We start from the raw sequence: 22,819 nt of genomic DNA, 5'->3' as shown, positions 1-22,819 counted from the left end.
GTAATCCATGATTGTTCTGGCCATCTAGGAGTCCTTCAAGTGTAATGCTCCAGCTGCTCCATGTTGTGCAACAGAACAGTGTTCATAGCCTCTATATACCGACCGCCAGTTTCAGAACGCAATCTGAGAAAATATGTGAACCAGTCCTTCAAGTTTAAGGTTGTGGATTGTCCTTCAGATGTTCCATTTTGTGTTATGTACAGCCTTAAATAAAGACATTTCTGCATTTTTATTTCTGCATCAGTTTCATTCTTTATTGAAATTAGATTACATTAGATTCAACTTTATTTCCATTGTGCAGAGTACAAGTACAGAGACAACGAAATGCAGTTAGCGTCTAACCAGAAGTGCAAAAAAGCAGAAAAGTGCAGTGTGAACAATATATACAGGTAGTGCAGTATATGAGCAGTATAAGTAGTGCAGTATAAGTATAAGTATAAGTAGTGCAGTGTAAGCAGTATATGTATTAGCAGTAACATTATAAGCAGAATAAAGAGAATGCAGTATGAACAGTATAAGCAGCATATGAGCTGTATAGGCAGTGCAGTATAAGCAGTATATATGTATTAACAGTAACATTAAAGCAGAGTAAATAAGCAGAATAAATATGGAATGCAGTATGAACAGTATGAACAGTATAAACAGATATGTACAGTATGTACATATGTATGTACAGATATGTGCAACAGTAGCATTAAAATAAATAAGGATATGTGCATTATGAACAGTATAGACAGATATGTACAGAAGAGCAGTAGTATGTAGTATAAGAGCAGTGTGTACAAGTGAGGATACGGTATGTACAGTTTATAGGAATACTATAGGGTAAGAGTAGTACAATTGTCCGGGGGGGGGGGTTGGTAGGTTGTCACCTAGGTGTGGAGTTGGAGTTCAGTTGGGTGACAGCCGCAAGGAAGAAGCTTCCTCTGAAACTGCTTGTATGAAATGTCATACACAATGTGCAATAAACTCACAAAAATATATAATAACTTTGGTTTTCATTTGTGACTTGTCACAGTTAGCCACGTTAGCACACGTCTCGAATATCAAATAAAAATATTTTATCACTGTGTCTTTCAACAATCTAGATTAAATAGATCTGTTTACGGTTGAAAGATTAATTTTAGAATAATAGCTTTTGCCTATTGGTTATCAGGAGATAGATATAAAACTATTGTCTTTTACACATATCTTTACAATTCAATATATCACAAACATCAGTTGCTCCGCCTGAATAGCAGGCCTACCACTTTAATGAGTGTTAATGTTTGGAATGTGACACGCAGCCCTACCCACTGATTTACAAAGCACAATTGTTCACAATTGTAGACATGAATGTGTTCTGATTTAAGGCTTATCCAAGGACAGTATGGGCAGTAAAACTGTGAAAATATAGTTTGTTTTTGTCTCCTCATTGCACATGGCATGTAATAGCTCTCACGTTTAACAAGTGACAGGCATTTTCTCTGGGTAGAGGGGGACGACGATGACATGCTCTGGACAAATAGCCAAAATGCAGGGGTGATCAGATCAGATTGACATTCTGAGAAATATATGCAACGCTCGTGATCAGAGCTGTTTATTTGTTTTATTCTCATCACCAACAATAACCACCATTGGATTCTTTTCATTTTCTGGAGAGTGTTTTAGTCAATTATTTTAAGCATTAATGAGCTGACATGTAATTTTACATTTGCATTTACATTTACATTTTAGACATTTAGCAGACGCCATTATCCAAAGCGACTGACAACAAGCACATTTGTCTCAAGTAAGTGAATCATCTATACATCATTCATTATAAGAAATGTAAGGACCAAGGGGCCATTGGCAGTCACAACGCTAGAAGAAGGAAGAATTAGTTTTTTCTTTATTCAGTAGAGAAACTGTACAGGGGGTAGTGGGGAAGAGGTCTTTAGGAGGGACAGTCAAGATGTACCTTGAAAAGATGGGTCTTCAGTCTACGGCAAAAGATAGGCTGTGACTCTGCAGTCCTGACAGCAGTGGGAAGTTCGTTCCACCATGGGGCGCCAGGACAGTGAAAAGCCATGACCGAATAGCCCGGCCAAGAGTGCGTTGCAGTCGTCAAGGCGGGACATCATAAGTGTCTGTAGCAAGAGTTGTGCTGCTTCTCTCGTGAGGTGTCCTTCTGTTGTTGTAGAGGAAGAATCTACAGGAGCATGCTGTTGCTATGTTCACCACACAGGATAAGTGGTTGTCAAGGATCACCCCAAGATTCTTGGCTGTCTGGAAGGAGGTCACAGTAGAGTTCTCTACTGTGATGGAGAAGTCTTGGGGAGGACAGGCTTTCCCAGGGAGGAAGAGCAGCTCAGTCTTGTTGAGCTTGAGGTGGTGAGCTGACATCCAAGCAGAAATGTCTGCAAGACACGCAGAGACACGTGTTGCCACCTGTGAGTCAGAGGGGGGGAAAGAGAGAAAGAGTTGAGTGTCATCTGCATAGCAGTGGTGGGAGAAACCATGTGAGGAAATTACTAAGCCAAGAGATTTGGTATAAAGGGAGAACAGTAAGGGCCCTAGGACAGAGCCCTGGTGGACCCCAGTGGTGAGGTCGGTGCCCTCTCCACGTCACCTGGTAAGAGTGATCGGCTGCAAACCAGGAGAGTGCAGAGCCAGAGATGACCAGTTCTGAGAGGGTGGCGAGAAGGATCAGGTGGTAATGTGATAAATTGTGAATTGTAATCAAACAGAGGATGATCTCACATGAGAAGATATACCTTCGTCAGAGACAAACGGGGCAGTTTTACTGTCACACCATGTTTTGCAGCTAATATACACTATCAAGGACAGTAAAAGATTGTTAAACAAGCAAGTCCAGTGACTTTTGACGGGAGAATACCGTTTTGCTTCGTGCGAGTGAAAAGCATGAAATTATCTGATCTCAGGTTTATTACACAAGGCCTATAAACAGCTCTGATAAGCCTTGCATATATTTGTCATGCGCTGCAATCTACAGTAGCTATTTCGTCACCACGCACCACCTCACATTTTGGCTATTTGTCCCGATTCCGCCACCCCACAGCGCACTCACAAAGCAAAGACCGTTAAACACGTTAACACTAACATTAACACTTATTCACTCCCACTCTGCTCAAACACTTTGGGGAAGGGGCATACTCTCGGAAGTATATTTCGTGAAAAGGAATAATACAACGACTCATGCAGTATGGGTGAGCTGTAATCAGCTGTCCGTCCTTGGCTGTAATAGAAATAACACCATGCTCACACAAAAAAACAGATAATCGTCCGGCCTAACGTTGATCGGCACCAGTCGTCAATAACCATCCTCCATAATATAAATATTCCATTCACCCATTCTCCCGTCAAAAGTCAACAGAATTGCTTGTTTAACATGTGATATGAAACACATCCCCCCCTTCACCCCCTCGCAACATTTTAGACTGTAGCCCTCTCACGTAAATTTGTCGGACATCCAATACAGGCAACATCTTGATCTGAAGTCAAACTACTGTATAAAAGCTAGATCAACCTTTTTTACCAAGAGAATTGTTGTGTATTTGTGAGCTACTAGGGCTGCCGTAGTAGTAAGGGACTCAGGAATTATGGGTAATGTTGTTGTTGTCTTGAGTTCACCTGAAGCAGCGGGAACACGGCTGTACGTTCGGTGTTAGGCGACGAATAAAAAGTTAACCGTTCACCTGCGTCCGTATCATTGTTAGAAACAGTGAAGACGTAACAAAAGTGGCGACAAGGACGTGTGGACCAACGCGTGTTGTCGGTGTATGAAAAAGGGAGAAGTTTTCCGGTGTTTGCCTCATGAGAGCCCCGGGCTAACGTTGATGCTAGCTGCAAGTGTTCTGACCAGTTTCCTACGGAGAGGAGAGGAGGCAACAGCGACACCGACCCCAAAAACGGAGCACCATAACCAGGAGCCTAAAGTAAGATGGCTGGAGTTATCGGCTCGATTGGCCCCTTTGATGAGAGTGTTGAGCAATGGAGCTCATACACGGAGTGGTTTGACTATTTTGTCGCAGCGACTGGAATAGATGATGGCAAGATTGTACCCACTTTTTTGACTGTGATCAGTCCAAAGGCCTTTACCCTGCTTCGGAACATCCTACAACCAGAGACCAGGGAGTAAAACGTATAAAGAAATTGTGGACATCTTGACCAAACATTTCTCCCCTAAACCCCTGGTAATCGCCGAAAGATTCAGATTTCACCGGCGACATCAGGAAGAGGGTGAGTCTGTAACTACATTCGTGGCAGCTTTACGTAAACTGGCTGAACACTGTGAGTTTCGTGAAACTCTACGTGATGCATTAAGGGACAGGCTGGTATGCGGACTGAAAAATTAAGCAGCACAGAAAAGATTGCTTACAGAAAGTGATTTGACTCTTGATTAATATGGATCGCCCAGCAGCTGCATGCGGAAGGGAAAGTTCACAAACTCAGCAGCAGCAACCAAGATGTACAAGGGCCATGCTTTCGCTGTGGTAATTCTGGCCATCTTGCATCTGCTTGTTGGAGCAAAGATATGGATTGCCGTAAATGTGGGAAAAGAGGCCATGTGGAGCGAGCATGCAAAAGTAAAATGAGCAAAGAAGAAGGCTCAAGGACTGGAAATAAAATGAAAAGTGCACATTACAAGAAGAAAAGACATGTTCACGCAGTCACATATGAAATGGAGAGTAATAGTGATTCTTCGGAGGGGGACATGTCTGCCACAGTGAATTCAATACGAGTAATGACTGTGGGTGAGAGCTCAGATGGTTTCTGGACCAAAGCCAAGTTGGAAGGACATTCCATAAAGATGCAAATAGACACTGGATCGAGGGCATCATTAGTGTCTTATGAAATCTACAGGAAACACATGAGACATCTCCCTCTAAGTCCTTCAGACACGGTATTCAGAGCATACACTGGACACACGGTGCACATGAAAGGGATGACCGATGTACTGGTGCAGAGTAATGATCAGACTGTGAGACTTCCAGTCTACATCACCAAGGGAAACTACGCCGCCATAATGGGTCGGGTGTGGTTAAAGGCGATCCGTCTCAACTGGCAAGAGGTGAGAAAAATGTCAGACAGTTCTACACAGTTTCAGATGATACCGGAAAAACATAAAGAGGTCTTTCGTGATGAACTGGGCTGCATGGAAAATATTACGGTGAAGCTACATGTCAAACCTGATACTAAACCTGTGTTTTTGAAAGCGAGACCAGTGCCGTACGCCATCAGACTGAAGGTGGAAGCTGATTTGGAGGCTTTGGTCAAAAATGGAGTCTTGGAGCCTGTAACGACTAGTGAGTGGGCTACACCCATCGTTCCGGTGCAAAAGAAAAATGGTGGAATCCGGACCTGTGGGGACTTTAAGGTAACCGTCAACCCTGCCTTAATAGCAGAACAGTACCCACTTCCACTGATCAACGACTTATTTGCTGGGCTGAGTGGAGGTAAAAAATTCAGCAAAATAGATCTAAATCAGGCGTACCTGCAAATGCAAGTGGATGAACAGTCACGTGAGATGCTGACTGTCAACACACACAAAGGGCTTTTCAGATACTGCAGACTGCCTTTTGGTATCACTTCTGCCCCAGCTCTGTTCCAGCGAGCTATGGACCAGATCCTCAGTGGTCTAGCAGGAGTGCAGTGCTACTTAGATGACATCCTGTGTACAGGAGCAAACGATGAAGAACACCTGCGTAACCTGGATGCGACTCTTCAATGGTTGAGAGAGTATGGGCTAAGAGTCCGTAAAGAGAAATGGGACTTCTTTCAACCATCCGTGGAATACCTCGGACATGTGATTGATGCTAACAGACTTCATACAGCACCATCCAAAATCACAGCCATTGTGGAGGCACCTCCACCTCAAAACATCAGCCAGCTGCGATCCTTTTTAGGATTATTGAACTATTATGGGCGTTTTATCCATAATCTGGCATCACTGCTACAGCCACTGCACGAGCTGTTACGCCAGGACAAAACATGGAAATGGACAGTCAGCTGTCAGGAGGCTTTTGAAAAAGCCAAGGGCGCGTTAACTACATCAGAAGTGCTGACTCACTTCAACCCATCACTCCCGCTTCAGCTCGCTTGTGATGCGTCCCCATATGGAGGGGGGGCAGTATTATCTCACATACTGCCAAATGGTGAGGAAAAGCCGGTCGCTTTCGCCTCTAGAACCTTGAACAAGGCGGAGTCTAACTATGCTCAAATAGAAAGAGAGGCACTGAGCATTGTGTTCAGGGTGAGAAAATTTCACCAGTACTTGTATGGGAGGAAGTTTACTCTCCTAACGGATCATCGACCTCTCACAACCATCCTGAGACCACACACTGGGATACCATCCCTCGCTGCATCAAGACTGCAGAGGTGGGCTTTGCTGCTATCTGCTCACGCTTACGACATCAAATATCGTAAGTCAGATTCCCACTGCAACGCTGACGGGTTATCCAGACTCACTCTGCCAGTCACAAAGCCCGATTCTAAAACTGTGGACATTTTCTACTTCAGGGAGGTGGAAAAAGCACCTGTTTCAGCTGTGCAGGTCAAGAAAGGGACTCGCAACTACCCAGAGCTGTCAGAGGTCATGGACATTGTGGTCAAAGGCCGACCTGCTGGCGACACTGGGCGCCTGAAACCTTACCTGGGAAGGAGATTGGAGCTTTCTGTCCAGTCGGGATGCCTGCTTTGGGGGAGGTGAGTGATCATTCCACTGTCACTTCGAGCAAAAATGTTGCAACAGCTTCATGCAGGACATAGTGGAATAGTCAAGATGAAGGAAATAGCGAGAAGCTATTTTTGGTGGCCAGGCATGGACAAACAAATTGAGGAAATCACTGCATCTTGTTCAGCTTGCCACAAAACCAGAAACAACCCGCCATTAGCTCCCCTTCATCCGTGGGAATTTCCCCAAGAACCATGGCAACGTGTCCACATTGACTTTGCAGAGCCAGTGGAAGACAGAATGTTCTTGGTTGCCATTGACGCACACAGCAAATGGCCTGAGGTGGCGATAATGAGATCGACCACCACCGAAAGGACCATCGAAAAACTAGGAGAGATGTTCTGTCGGTTTGGATTTCCTGCTCAGCTAGTCTCTGACAATGGGCCCCAGCTCGTGTCGCAGGAAATGTCGGCATTTCTACAAGCAAATGGAGTGCAGCACATCACCTCAGCTCCTTATTATCCTGCCACAAACGGCCTGGCTGAAAGGTTTGTCCAGACTCTGAAACATGCACTGAAAGCATCACAAGGACAAGGGACATTACACCGAAGACTACATACCTTGCTGCTGAACTACCAAAACACGCCTCACATCACTACGAAGGCATCTCCGGCAAGCCTACTGCTCAAGAGAGACCTGCGCACGACCTTCGACCTGTTAAAGCCCTCAGCAGTAAAAGACACAGTTCGAGGCCAACAGGAAAAACAGATACAACACAGAGAACGTCAGGCTAAGAACAGACTCTTCACATAAGGTGAGACCGTGTTAGCGAGGAACTACAGTGGAGAACTTAAGTGGGTTCCTGCTACTATCCTTGCTCAGACTGGACCAGTCTCCTACACCGTCCAGACGGGTGACAGTGTCTGGCGGAGACATGCTGATCAGCTCCTGTCTGCGTCACCAGCGTCAGCAGAGCTGTCCTCTGAGGATCCGACAGATGCACTGCCCAAACATGCAGTTCCTCTCCACACCTCAGTACAACACCCAGTGCCAGAGACATCTGTCCCAGCTGCAAATGTGACTTCCGATGAAACTGGGACATCTGTGCAGTTGAGTCCTAAAGACATTCTGCCTTCAGTGGACAATAACACTGATGCTCCTGCAGAGCACAGGTATCCTAAAAGAGAACGGCAACCCCCTGCACGCTTGAGTCTTTAGAATAGCTCAGCAACTATCCCAAACCATCAGGGGCAGAATAATCCCCTTGGGAGCAGTTGAGGGATAGAGGCAGTCGACCCTCATCCCTGAGTTAGAGTTTAAAACATATGCCTGTTGTTGAATGTTGTTGTTGTCTTGAGTTCACCTGAAGCAGCGGGAACACGGCTGTACGTTCGGTGTTAGGCGCCGAATAAAAAGTTAACCGTTCATAGAAACAGTTAAGACGTAACAAGAATGGTTTGCCTTATCAGATAGATTGGCAAAATCAAGTTCATTATAGCAGCTCATGAATTGCAGAGATGAAAAATGGAAATGGTTTAAAGATCGGGTTATTTTTAAGGAGGACCAAGCAATGGGACCAAGTCCTATCTACTCTCATATTATCATCAAACATTCTCTCTCAACGGGGGAAATGTGTTAGCGCAATTATATTTTGTGAGGGGGTACTGCCTCAAATGCTATGAGGGGGGTGATGATGTATTTGGATGAACCTTAATTCAGAAATAATTAATGTCTTCTTGGACACTTCATAAAAAGATGTCAGACATGGAATAATTGTGGCACACTGCGAAATTCCATATTAATTAACTCATAGGATATAATGTTTCTCAGTTGATTCCGCGCATTTCAGATACATGGACATAAATATGTTCATATGCACAGAGATGCGGGGGAAATGTTTGGCGCAGTTTGACATGAATAAGCGTGAGTCGTCTTAAATAATGCAACGTATTTTCATGCGAGACAGGAGTAAGGATTTGGGGTTTCAGTGGGATAACAATACATTGATTTTGTATAGCACTTTTTGGTGAATCGTTTGAAGGGGTAGAGCGTGCTGGATAAATTATCACGCCTTTGTTTGTTAATCGGAAACGATCAAGAAAAAGATGACCCTCCCCCATAAACCATACAACATATCACTATAAAAGTTAAACTCCTGGCTGGCTCGGGAACATCTCGCTCCAGTCACACTGGATTTTAGGTTTTAGTCTGTGAAGAGAAACGCGCCAAAAGTGAGATTTTTTGACACAGGTCTGTTTTCTACAGTCATAGAGAATAACTACCAGTTAGCTAAATCTTGATTTTCGTTAAAAACATGGAACAAATACAATAATTCAATGTAATCTTGTTTTTTTGTTCACACATTATTCATCATAATGCCATTGCCAATTTGGGAGGAGTGCACCGGCAAAAAAACAAACAAAAAAATGCATGGCTGGTTTTGGACACGCTCTTCTCTATCCCCCTCACGGAGCGCAAACATCCTTCACAGCTCTTATCAACTATACAAGCTAGACCAAACTTTATAGACTACCTAGGCTATGATACTGTACAAAACGCTATGCGTTTGAAACAACTCACACAGCAAGCGACAATACAGTTCTCTTGCAATGTAAACATATCCATCATGCTCGACGATGTGTCCTGGTGGTTGTTTTGCGAGGTGAATAATCTGAGAAAAAAAGAAAAGAAAAGAAAACTGGGGACTCCCGCGACATCGTCACACCAGAGGGGACTTTCTAAACTCCTACCTACTGTACCACGTTAAAAGATGGGAGTTTTGGAGTTACAAAAACCTGAATAGTTAATAATTTGACTAATAATAATAATTACAAAAATAAATTCCAGAAGACATTTCGTGGACTTGCAAAGTCTTATTTAGGTAGTGGGAGAAAAAAAAATTAACGATGATTTGGTCAACAGATATATTTGCTTGGTAGTTGAAAGAAAGTGAGAGTTTTATATAAGTAGGGAATACAGTTAAAGATGGTTTGATTGGTGAGTTGGGTGGATGGATGAATGGTTGGTTAATTGTTTGGTGGGTTGGATGAATTGATAGATAGGCCTACTGTAGAATGATAGATGAGAGTATGTTATATAGATAGATACTGTAGATAGATAGACAGATGAGGGAAAGATACATATATGAGAGATGGATAGATAGATAGATAGAAACTGGTTTGGTTGTATGGATGAATGGATAGATGAAAGAGAGGATGGATAGATTTAAGTTTATGGAACTTAAAAAGTTTAAATAGTATCAAAACTCTGAATGGACGTGAGTCAGTCTACACATTGTAAAGTTTAATTGAGGTGTCAAGCTTAAAATATGAAAAAGTGGATACATTTTTAAAGGTCCCCATTCAGATCAAATGGCCATAGGAGTGTATAGGATTTCAGACAAAATGGCGTACAGCGCAAAAAGTATAAATGGTCTGAAACAAAATGGATGTATTGATTAGCAGACGTCACTCTTGACGGACACATTATTTCTGATCTCATTGGCCAAATGTAGTAAGATATAGCAGTTCTTTGGGCCAACAAACCAATCAAAGTGAAGAAGGGGCGGGACAAACAAAAATGGCAGCAAGATGGCAGCTTCTTCATGGAAAATGAAGATATCTCACACTACAATTTCTGAAATAAATATACACTCTTTTTCTATAAAAAAAACACTTTCTAAACACGCTCTCTTACTAGCAAGCTACTCTGTTACTAGCAGAGAAATGCCTACGAAGTTCGTGTTAGCATAATCGCTAATTGTTGCTAACTACCTTGCCAGCTAAGGTACTGTATCAGGTAGCCTAGCAACAACAGTCACTCATTTCACCATATGAAGAGATAGGAGTTTTTGAATTACAAAAAGCTGAATATTTCAAAAAGCATAATGAGTTTGAAAAATATGAATGTAAACAAATAAAGTTAGACCTAGCTTAAAAACTGTAGGAGGAGTACCATATCTGAAAAATCGGAAGAATAGAGTGGGGAGGTATAGATTGAATGTATCATAGGAACCCATGTTTGTTTATGAAACTTAAAAAGTCTGAATAGTATCAAAACTCTGAATGGACGTGAGTCAGTCTACACATTGTAAAGTTTAATTGAGGTGTCAAGCTTAAAATATGAAAAAGTGGATACATTTTTAAAGGTCCCCATTCAGATCAAATGGCCATAGGAATGAATAGGATTTCAGACAAAATGGCGTACAGCGCAAAAAGTATAAATGGTCTGAAACAAAATGGATGTATTGATTAGCAGACGGGCACATTATTTCTGATCTCATTGGCCAAATGTAGTAAGATATAGTCGTTCTTTGGGCCAACAAACCAATCAAAGTGAAGGAGGGGCGGGACAAACACAAATATCAGCAAGATGGCAGCTTCTTCACTGGAAAATCTCACACTACAATTTCTGAAATAAATATACACTCTTTTTCTATGAAAAAAACACTTTCTAAACACACTCTCTTACTAGCAAGCTACTATGTTACTAGCAGAGAAATGCCTAGGAAGTTCGTGTTAGCATAATCGCTAATTGTTGCTAACTACTAGTGATGGGCAAATGAAGCTTTTGTGAAGCACTGAACCACTTGAGCCAATTGTTTCGAAAATGGGTTCATTACTCGAAGCTTCAGTTACAGTGACCTCTCCTGGCGAAGTGCAAGGCTGCAGTCAAATTAGGCAGGCTAGTTGGTGGACAGGAGGCTTTTAATTACACGCACGCACGAACACACACACACACACACCTCAATGAGCAGTGTTGGAGAAACTACTTTACTTTTGTAGAAAAGATCTTTTGTTCTGAAGCATCTTTGCTTTGATCACCCTTGGATTTAAAGTATTGTAACGACCCTGTGAAAGGTCCGTTAGCAACTCCGCCAAGGGAGTTACCTCTCTTGGTGTTGTGGCTAGCGCGGCCGGTTTGTAAGCGAAAGATTGCGAGTTCGATACCCGCTTAAGGCAAGCTGCTCTATCCCGCCGTTCGCTACAGTATCTTTGCTTTGATGAAATTCTTTGATGCACACACACACTAAGACTGAATATCATGTTCTATTTACAAATAAAGATTGTTGAATGTGTGTATTGTGTTATTGAGGAGAGAGTGCTGGGGAAAATATGGCATAGGTTGGGTGTGTTTGTGTAACTATGGCAGGGGGTGATTATGTGGGATGGGGAACACTCAAAGATTACAAGAAGAACACTCAGAGAATACAAACGCAATACCAACAACTCAACAGCAACAACGCACCTACTACGACAATCCACAAATTGTGCATTGTTTAGAGCGGTTATAAAGTGTTGAGGCACTCAAATTCAAAACTGTCGCAACCTATCACCTGTCAGAATCGAGACGAGGCAGTGCCAGTGAATCACCTGATTGGACCGCGAACCAGTCAGGTGATTCATTCAGGCAACGAAGCAGTTGCTGCTTCGGACGTCATATGTCACATGATTTTTTTCGCACCAAAGCAAGCTTTGAAGCAGTGGTTCGATGGAATTGTTGTTCAGTGTTTGAAGCACGTATCGAAGCTTCAGTGTCGCACTGCCATCACTACTAACTACCTTGCCAGCTAAGGTACTGCATCAGGTAGCCTAGCAACAACAGTCACGCATTTCACCATGTTAAGAGATAGGAGTTTTTGAATTACAAAAAGCTGAATATTTCAAAAAGTATAATGAGTTTGAAAAATATAAATGCAAGCAAATAAAGTTAGACCTAGCTTAAAAACTATAGGAGGAGTACCATATCTGAAAATTCGAAAGAATTTGAATAATAACAATAAGTACGAGCAATAACAATAGTTGGTCTTGCTCAAGCAAGCCCACAAAGAAATATGTGCAACACCAATAGTTGGACTTGCTTAAGCAATCCCAACTAATAATACGTTTGTGAAGAACAATAGTTGGACTTGCTGAAACAAGCCCAACTAATAATCATAATAGGCTATTATAGAAAAGACAAGCTGCACATTATATGGAACACAGCAGACCAAGTCCCATACATGCAGTCAACAGTGAGCTCAGAAACACAATATTGAGAAAGAGAGAAAGCCAGTTTATACATGCAATTTACGTCATGTAGGCCACCTGATAAAGGAACAATGTAAATGTATAAATCTTACACTATATCCCAAATGTAATACTTAATACATCAGCCAGTCAGTCATCCTAAATAGTGACTGCAGCACCCTCACTCAAATGAGAGCTTTTGTCCATTTTAAATAAAAGGAGTTTTAGGAGTCATCAACACCAACTCACAATTCACTCAGACAGTCCATCTAATTTGATATTGTTGTCTTTCCTGAAGGATTTTGTTTAACAACTAGGCTATAGTTGACTACTATCTACTGTCATTTATCCCAAAACGATGGGTAGCAACTAGTCACCTACTGGTAGAAGGTTGCTATTCGAACTCTGATGCATCACTGCTAACTCAGTGTGCAGACATAACATTTCCCCCCTTTTGCAGGATTTCAAACATGAAATGTTGAGACAAAGTCCTCGAGGTGGCATAAGGTTTGGGCAGCTGAGGCAGAGGAATGTCCGGGACCTGTATAGGTGCTGCCTGAGGGTATGGTTTGGGGAGTGTCACCGTCAATGTCTGGCGTAGCTGGCACTTTTCGGAGGTGGCTGGTGCCATTGGCGAGGAGGAAGGTGGCTGGGCCCAGCTGACGGGTGACTGTTCCTGACGTGGACAGCAGGGCTTTCAGTGCCTGGTGATCTGCCCTCAGGGTGAAGGAGCGGCCATACATGTACAGGTGCCATCTTTCACAGGCCCAGATGCACGCTAGCGCCTCACGCTCCCCCACCGAATAGTGCTGCTCAGTCGGGTTGAGGGCACAGGAGGCGAAGGCGACCTGCTGACACCCGGAACCCCACATATTCAATGGGTGTCACAGCAAGGGCACACTTGTCACCATTGAGAGTGAGCTTGTGCTCGGCTCGGGCTGCGAAAACCCTGTTGAGTCTCTCATTGTGGATGTCAGTGGTGGACCCAAGCACGACCACATCGTCAAGGTAAATGGCCACACCCGGTATGCCAGACAGCACAGAGACCTTCACCTTCTGGAAGCAGCTAGGGTTGGAGCTGAGGCCAAAGGGCATCCAGGTGTAGCGGAACACTCCTGCATGTGTAACAAAGGCTGTGAGGTTTCTGCTGCTACAGTCAGGATTGCAGATCCCCCGTGTCCAAGAGGGAGAATCCCAGAGCGGTGAAGAGGTCCAGGCCCATCAGGTTGGCCCCACGGCAGGCAACATGAAAGCCAAAGTTGGGCAGGACCTTGGTTCCGTAGCGAACAGTCACTTGTAATGAGCCAACCAGATCAATTCTGGAGTCGCCATAACCACAGAGGGCAGAACAGGGCGCAGACAGTGGCAGTGAACTGAAAAATTCCCTGAAAGTGTCACGTCTGTCCAACAGCAGGGGAATGCACACATCACAGTGAACTGTGCATGATTTGAATGCCACTGGCCCTGGGTTCACATGGTGAATAATTGCTGGTACAGACTGGGAGGCAGGGACATCGGACCGCGGAACAGAACGGCAGACGTTGGCAAAGTCGTTTTGCTTACCGCAGTTACGGCATGTCTGGCCGTGGGCTGGACAGTTCTGGGCTCAGGAGGTGTGAGACCGAGATCCGCAGTTACAGCAGGGCTGTTGTGTGCGTGGCCGAGAGCCCTGCTGCCGCGCCAGTTTCATTACAGTCGAAGCGTCGGGGTCCAGCGTGTCATTCTGGCTGGGAGGCAGCCCAGGAGGCAGCATACAGCGAGAGAGATGGCTGCTTGGCTGGATGTGGGCACTTGTTGCTCAGCTAGTGTGGCCGCACACTCAGCTGCACTTCATCTCGTCCTGAAGCACGCCGAACTTGCATGAGCTAGTGTCGTGGAATTCTACGTTAAAATACTTTGGTTGATGGTTTCTTCAGAGACTTTTATTACAAGTAACAAAGCCGAGGTAGTTCGCGAAACATCCTCTTGTTTGTCCCTCAACACACCATGTTTATACAGTTTCCAATATTCCTCATATCTTTCTTTCTTCTCATTCACACTTTCTGGCTGTTCCCCACCAATATCATTCACCCGGTTCCTATACCTCATCACGGTTTGGTTTCCCCTCCCATTTCTAAAGACAGTTATCGGGTTGTTACAATATTGGTGGCGAGCCCATCGTAATTATCAAAAAGAATATTACATCACCCCCGGTACTGGTTAGTACTGTTCCTGCTCTTATCCTCTGGGTACCTAGTACCCTTTGGCTGTGCTCCTTTCATGCACCAACTTCTAGGTACCTCTTGATACCACTCCCTCCATAAATCAACAACTGTGTATCTCTTGATTTTACTCCCTCTGTTTTCTTATGGAACATTTATAATTGGTTTTCATAACTCACTCTTGGCCTCTTTGTCCTGTCTTACTTGTTATGTTCTCTCTTTATTTGCTTTAGAAATTTACCATAGAATTCCCCCCTTTGGGACTTAATAGTCCCACACCATACACAAGTGATTAAAAGGATATACTAATAAATCATACAAGTGATTCAAAGCAATATATATATATATATATATATATATATATATATATACATATATACATATATATATATATGAGTAATATAAGAGAAAAAATAATATATGAGTTACATCATCAACACAATAAAATCCAACTCCTGGGGACACGTCCCTTTTACAGTCAGGGCCGAAAAACCTGGACTCTTATCCAATATTAATCTGCCAGGAAAATTCTCCCATGAGCAACAACTTCCTAGATCGTCAGACTCCAACATTGGTTGAGAGTTTTCACTCTGACCCCTACGGTGGGCTACTACATCTTGTGAGACAGTTGTTGACAACAGAGGCTCACTCCGACAAGACTCCTGTGACACTTGTATCAGAGCAGGTCAGCGGATAGATCTAGCATGGTCTGAGGTCAGTTTGCTCTTGAGAGATTTGCGGCTTGTTCCTTTAAAAGACAACAGCCATGCGTAAAACGCTCCCAGCCTTCTCTGAAACCTCTGAACTAGATTCAGGGCAACAGACCGAGATTCATCCTTAGAGACACCAGGCCCAGCTGAGTGAGTGATAGACCTCATGTCTGCCACAAACTCGTCAATAATACCAGAGCCCTCCATATCTGTATATGTGCTGCTGGTGGATTGCAAGGGACAGATAAACATGGACTCATGTCCTTAGTAGACAGTCTATCTAAGCTGGAACAATGACTGATCCAGGTAAAAACATCCTCTAAATCCTCTATATGCATGACATCTTAGAGTGAGGGGGTTAGGGTTAGGGTTAGATAGTCGTTGTTGGATAGTCCTCCATTCCAGAAATGATGACTCAATAGAGGACTTCCTTCCGACAGAGAATGAGGACTCTACCCTCGCCACTTCAGTCCTTTATGTGGCCACAATTTCAGCAAGGACTTCCTTTTATTATTAGCATTTTTAATAGGCGCATCCAAATCAATAGTCTGAATGATGTCTTGAACCTCAGACACAAAGCTGTCGATGACGTGAGACGCCTCTGAGTCAAAATCACTTAGAGTGGGGGAGGAGGTCATCGCAGCAGCCATTTTGGCCTGGTCAGTGACATGACTAGAGGAGCCAATGGGTGAGCAACAGTGGATATTCCTACACAGAATCGTACCCACGGCCTTGGTGGCTTTGGAGTGAAACTCCTCACTTGTAATAATACAGAGGGGGTTGTCCCACACCGCCAGAGGAGGACACACAACTCCGCTCTAGCAGAGGAGCCCTCCTGATCAGAATGACAAGAGCCAATGATCTTGATTTTCTCTGCCAACTGTCTGAGAATGTCAGCCACTCTCTGCATGCCCCCCTGATTGTCTGTGCTGCATGACTCCACCGTCTCCACAATAGCAGTCATCAAGTCCGCCATCATTGGTCCCAGGTTGGTGTTTGAGGTCATGACCTTGACCTTTGGTACCACTGGTATGGTGATCCCAAACTCCATGGTGGACACCACACGGATCATCCTCCTAGCTGTTGACATGAAGCTGTCCCGATCGCAGGCTATCGGGGTGGACTTACCTGAGCTTGATAAGGATATTATCAAGGACACGTCAGAGTTCACTTGCTTTAGGACGTCTCTAACCAGAGCTCTGGTCCAATCAGATGAGCTATAAGAGCTGGAGCCCAGTGATTGGAGGATGGTGTCCTCAATGATCCCAAAGAGTCATCCAGCGGGGGCGGTCCTCCTTAGGCACGCTGCAGCGAGGTCTCGAACTTCAAAACAAACACAAATATTACATTCAATTCAATTTCATCAAACTTTATCAATCCCCGAGGGGCATAACAGTTATGATGACTCAAGTCTTACTGATGTAAAGAGATTGATCTCTCACAAAGACATGTTGTAACTCTTTCTGCTCAAATGTTATTGTTGGTATTTTGTCTATTTGTCTAATGGTCCAAAAATGTTACATTTCACAAAAAATCATTGTAAAATTGTATTGATAACTTCTGTAACAAACATTTAGGGTTACGCCGGTCAAAAAAACAAACAAACAATGGCTTTGTGTGTGTTTACCACCTGATTTAAAGGGATTCGTTTTCTTATGGTCATAATAGTGATTATATTGAGGTGTGGTTGTTATCATAACATACCTCCCTGAGGAAGACCCCGGAGTTGGCATGCGGGCACCGCTGCCCGGCTTCCTCAGTTCCTCCTCCTCCTGCTCCCAATCGGTGGCTTTCGGCGGGTTTCACCCGCTGGTTGCAGGTGGACTTGACGCTGCCGCCCCTCTTAGGGAGGTCTTTCTCCTGCAGCCTCACCACCCTGGACTGGGACTGGGCCTCTCGTTCCTCCAGAGACATGGTGGAGGAGAGTCCTGACCCACTCTGACAGGCTGCAGCATCCCTGGCCTCATTCAGCCCTACTGTACAGTCAGGAGGAGGACCTCTAGGCTAAAGCCTACAGGTGGGTATATAGCCCTATAAAAGGACACACAGTCTAATGTAAAGCAGAGTTACATCACATGATCTAACCCAGCCCCAGGGGTTAAGTGTTACAGGGATGCAGGATGGGGTCAGGTTTAGTAATCATACCTTGCAACTCTTGTCCTTTCTCTCCTTCTTAGGAAAAGCCACTGGCTTCACACATTTCTCCTGGAGTCCATCCTTCAATACCTGAATAATAAAAAGATTTAAATCAAAGTACTGCTACATAGGCTACATGGATGTTAATACCAGTACGAGTTTCCTCTTTATCAGTTTATGTTAGCGAAAGTAGCCTCTTAGTTGCAACCAGTCTATGACTATTTCAGCATTATATCTAACCATCACAATAAAATACACAATATTGAACTCTTTTATTCAATGTATTTTCCATGATTAAGTCAAATACTGTGTAAATAATAGTTGTATCCTGTGATTTCTTGAATTTCTAGTTAGTTCATTTTTTTTCTGGGCAATTTGCTAAATAATACCCCTATTTCGTCCAACATTGTCCATCCAGGTCTAGTTACAGTAAAACCTGTATTCGCAGATAAGTTTACGTCTGAGCGGAGTGCAATAATAAGTGCATACAACCAAAATACGGACAAACGAAAAATCTGCCCTTGACGTCATAATGGAATATCATGCTGCATCATAGTAGTGGACACCGGACTACAGTGAGCCTCATGTGTACCATGAACAGGTAGACATTGGTGTGGATGATGCCATCATATACCTGCTACTCAGAGCTCACTCCCATTTAGATATGGCTGGCAGCACTGTGAGGGTCATGTTCTTTGACTTCTCCAGTGCATTTAACACCATACAGCCCTAACCACTTGTGGATAAGCTGCTGAGGATGCAGGTGGACTCCCCCATTGTTTCCTGGATTACCAACTACCTGACCAACATGCCACAGTTTGAACGGCTGCAGGGATGTGTGTCGGACTGGGTGGTGAGCAGCACTGGCGCCCCCCAGGGGACAGTTCTGGCTCCCTTCCTTTTCACCCTCAATATCTCAGACTTCAGGCACAACACAGATACTTGCCATCTGCAGAAGTTCTCTGACGCTTCTGCTGTTGTGGGATGTGTCAGTGGAGGCCAGGAGTACAGAGGACTAGTGGACAGTTTTGTTGAGTGGTGTGAGCAGAAGCACCTGCTACTCAATATCAGCAAGACAAAGGAGATGGTGGTGGACTTTAGGAGGACTTGGGTCCCCCTGTACCAGAGCCGGCATTATTTCCTAAGGAGGCTCAGGTCCTTTGGCGTGTGCAGTACTCTGCTGAACATGTTCTACCAGTCAGTGGTGGCCAGAGCAGTGCTGTACACGGTGGTATGCTGGGGTGGGGGGGGGGGCAGCATCAAGGAAGGTGACACCAAGAGGCTGAACAAGCTTATTAGGAAAGCTGGTTTTGTCCTGTGTGTCACCCTGGACACTGTGCAGGAGGTGGCCAATAGGAGGATGAGGACCAAACTCCTGGCCATCATGGACAATCCCTCCCATCCCCTACATGACACTGTGGCACAGCAGAGAAGCTCCTTTAGCAACAGATTACTAAGTTTTAACGATTAACGACGTTGCACTAAGAAGCGCTATAGGAGATCTTTTCTGCCTGCTGCAATAAGACTGTGCAACTACTTCTCCGGCTGGCTCGATCGGGGTGATCAGAGTCAGGCTGGGGGATGTTAAATCATACTGGACTTTTCTTTCTGTATATAATGTTTCAGATGTCTATTTTATTCAATTATTCTATTGTCACTTTCTTTTGTTGTTGTTGTTTGTGATGTGTGCAGCTGTAACGCCTTAGTTTCCCCTCGCGGATCAATAAAGTACCTATCTATCTATCTATCTATCTATCTATCTATCTATCTATGATATAGCATGATATTTGAGTTGATTAATCAATTTACATTAATGATCATAAAACAGTGAAAATAGCCTATCATTACCAATGATACTGGGTCTATACATTTTAAAAGTCTATCGTCAATGTTATCATGAATGACATTGCCCCTTTGATACCAAATGATTGCACAAAATTAAAAGAGCTTAAACAGGAGGTTAAAACAGTTATTATTAGGACACATTCAATGAGAGCATCCTACAAACGTTCACCCTAAAGTAGGCCATATCTTTCCAGAAAGAAAATACTGTTTGACAGTCGTGCAAGTACAGATGTAGCCTATTCTCTTTGCATTTAAACTCTGAAACCAATTCATATTAGCCGCAAGATACATAGAAAATAGAATAGCATAGCACAACGTACTAGTTTAGACTAGTTTAATTATATCATCAACCAAATTGTATTTGATGTATTCATTATGGGGCACTTTATTTCTCAACCACTAGGAAACACAAGAGGACTTGGTATAACAAGTCCTTATTATAATTATAATTTCAATATTGTAAAAATGTCTTCAACAAGTCACTCAAAAAGTTGAATTGAGTCCATCTGAATGCAAGGATAATAGTATTGTATTGTGTAACCTGAAAAATGTGTTCTTCTTAGTCACACCTACAACAATTTCTACACAAACTTTTATGGCTCAAGAGGCAGGACACAAGTGCATGCAAGTATGTTTATTATAATCCAGGCAAAGGTACAAAAACACGATGGGCAAAATCCGCAGTCAGGGTAGAAAAGAGCCCATAGAATAATGCATTATAATGCATGGAACAAAATGAAAAACGGTATCAAACGTGTGTAAACTGTATAGTGACTCAATCTTAGTCCTGGAGAGCATCAGTGGGTAATGTGAAATTATGTGCTGGTTCGGTCCAATTCCAAAACCTTGTGTTGTCTCTTTCTGCCAGTAATCCATGATTGTGCCGGCCATCAAGGAGTCCTTCAAGTGTAATGCTCCAGCTGCTCCCTCCTGAGCTCCATGTTGTTCAACAGAACAGTGTTCATAGTCTCTATGTACCGACCAAATAAATATATTTTTTCACCGTGTCTTTCAACAATCTAGATAAAATAGATGTGTTTACAGTTGAAATATTCATTTTAGAATAATAGCTTTTGCCTATTGTTTATTAGGAGATACAGATAAAACTATTGTCTTTTACACATATCTTTACCATTCAATATATCACAAATATCAGTTGCTCCGCCTGAATAGCAGGCCTACCACTTTGATCAGTGTTAATGTTTGGAATGCCGCACACGGCCAAACCACAAATTCTATTCAAATGTATTTAATACAGTACGTGTTAATATTTGGAATGTCACACGTGGCCCACAACCCAAATGACCCAACTATGTATATGTTCATACTGTACACACGAGTACAATGTTCAAGTCTTCATCATTGGCTCTGATTGGATGCTAATGTAATGACATAAATGTTTTTCAAACAAGTCTACAAATTGTGTTAGGGTTAGGGTTACAACAGAAAATGTAACAACATAAACCCCTCTCACCTTCATCAGTGTTGGTGCTCTTCTCAGCTGAGGCCCTCTTACCACTAGTCTTCCTCTTTACCTTCAAGAGTTCAAATCTGACATTATGGTCAACTTGTTATGTGATGTCAGAGTAGCTTTAGACTGGATCAGCCAGAAGGGGGCAGCAAAGGGCTCGTTCTGTAAATGTTAGGCAAAGGCCTAGAGGTGGGTGTATACCCCTTTGACAGGACACACAGTCTAATGTAAATCAGAGTTACATCACATGATCTGACCCAACCCCAGGGGTTATGTGTTACAAGGATGCAGGAAGGGGTCAGTTTTAGTAATCATACCTTGCCACTCTTCTTCTCTCCTTCTTGGGCAAAGCCACTGGCTTCTTCACCTCCTCCACACCTTTCTTCTCGAGTCCAACCTTCAATACCTGAATGATACAAAGATTTAAATCTAAGTACTGCTACATAGGCTACATGGATGTTAATACCAGTACTGGTTTCCTACCAGTCAATGACTATTTCAACATTATATCTAACCATCAAAATAAAATACACTATATTGAGCTCTAATATTCAATGTATGTTCCATGATTAGGTCAAATAGTGTATAAATAATTGATGTATCCTGTGATTTTTTAAATTTCTAGTTAGTTTATTTTTTCTGGGCAGTTTGCTAAATAATATCCCTATATCGTCCGACATTGTCTATCCACTTGTAGTTGCAGTAAAACCTGTATTTGCAGATAAGTTTACGTCTGAGTGGAGTACAATAATAAGTGCATTCAACCATAATGCGGACAACCCGAAAATCTGCCCTTGACGTCATAATGGCATGTCATGCTGCATCATAGTAGTGGACATCGGACTACAGTGAGCCTCGTGGACCATAAACAGGTAGATATTGGTGTGGGTGATGCCATTATCTACCTGCTACACAGAGCTCACTCCCATTTAGATAAGGCTGGCAGCACTGTGAGGGTCATGTTCTTTGACTTCTCCAGTGCATTTAACAACATAAAGCCCTCACAACTTGCGGATAAGCTGCTGAGGATACTGGTGGACTCCCCCGGTGTTTCCTGGATTACCAACTACCTGTCCAACATGCCACAGTTTGTACGGCTGCAAAGATGTGTGTCGGACTGGGTGGTGAGCAGCACTGGCGCCCCCCAGGGGACAGTTCTGGCTCCCTTCCTTTTCACCCTGAATGTCTCGGACTTCAGGCACAACACAGATACTTGCCATCTGCAGAAGTTCTCTGACGCTTCTGCTGTTGTGGGATGTGTCAGTGGAGGCCAGGAGATCGAATACAGAGCACTGGTGGAGAGTTTGAGCAGAAGCACCTGCTACTCAATATCAGCAAGACAAAGGAGATGGTGGTGGACTTTAGGAGGACTAGGGTCCCCCTGTCCCAGAGCCGGCTTTATTTCCTGAGGAGGCTCAGGTCCTTTGGCGGGTGCACAACTCTGCTGAACATGTTCTACCAGCCACTGCTGTACGCGGTGGTATACTGGGGGGGGCAGCATCACGGAAGGTGACACCAAGAGGATGAACAAGCATATTAGGAGAGCTGGTTCTGTCCTCTGTGTCACCCTGGACACTGTGCAGGAGGTGGCCAATAGGAGGACTGAACTGTTCTTACTGTATATAATGTTTCAGATGTCTATTTTATTCTATTATTCTATTGTCACTTTCTTTTATTGTTGTTGTTTGTGATGTGTGCTGCTGTAATGCTTTAGTTTCCCCTCGGGGATCAATAAAGTACCTAAAGTATCTATCTATCTATCTATCTATCTATCTATCTATCTATGATATGGC

Source organism: Argentina silus, assembly GCF_951799395.1.
Source record: "Argentina silus genome assembly, chromosome: X".
In the NCBI taxonomy this organism is placed as follows: domain Eukaryota; kingdom Metazoa; phylum Chordata; class Actinopteri; order Argentiniformes; family Argentinidae; genus Argentina; species Argentina silus.
The sequence above is the reverse complement of the archived record's forward strand: the minus strand, read 5'-3'. Positions refer to the sequence as shown.